Consider the following 588-nt stretch of genomic DNA (forward strand, 5'->3'; position numbering starts at 1 on the left):
TGTGTGTGTGTGTGTGTGTGTATGATCCAGGGAACGATGTGTAGGAAGAAAATTCAAGCAATTCGTTAGTAAATATAAGAAATGGTTTATTGAGACAGAAGGTTGTGGAATTTTTTTTTTTTTTCCTATCGATGTACAATAAACTGAAAAATGTTCTTTTTATATTTCACGGTCGGTGACCAGGGCTGAATCTTCCAAGTGTAAAACTTTCATTTAATCAAGATATACTTGGCCTGAACAGTAGCCTGCAGTATACACCTCGCTTGGATATTTACCACTTCTGGGCTTCCGCTCGCTAGGATAAAGTCTTGGCTCCAGACGCAACCTATTGACTTCTACAGACGAGGTATTCACAGCTGTATAAAGTGATGAGAGAAGCGTGTCACCATTGCTCGTGGCTATGTAGAGAAGGACTAATAATTATACCGAGTTTCGTTTATCCCAGTCCTTGGTAAGTGGGTCAGGGGAAATCGTTAATGAACACCTCTTGCATTTAGGACTTTTCATTTTCTCACTCTCAGTTTTTCTGTCAATATGTATGCACACATGTACGTATACATTTATGTATGCATATATATATATAATATA

Source organism: Octopus bimaculoides, chromosome 3, assembly GCF_001194135.2.
Source record: "Octopus bimaculoides isolate UCB-OBI-ISO-001 chromosome 3, ASM119413v2, whole genome shotgun sequence".
Taxonomy (NCBI): domain Eukaryota; kingdom Metazoa; phylum Mollusca; class Cephalopoda; order Octopoda; family Octopodidae; genus Octopus; species Octopus bimaculoides.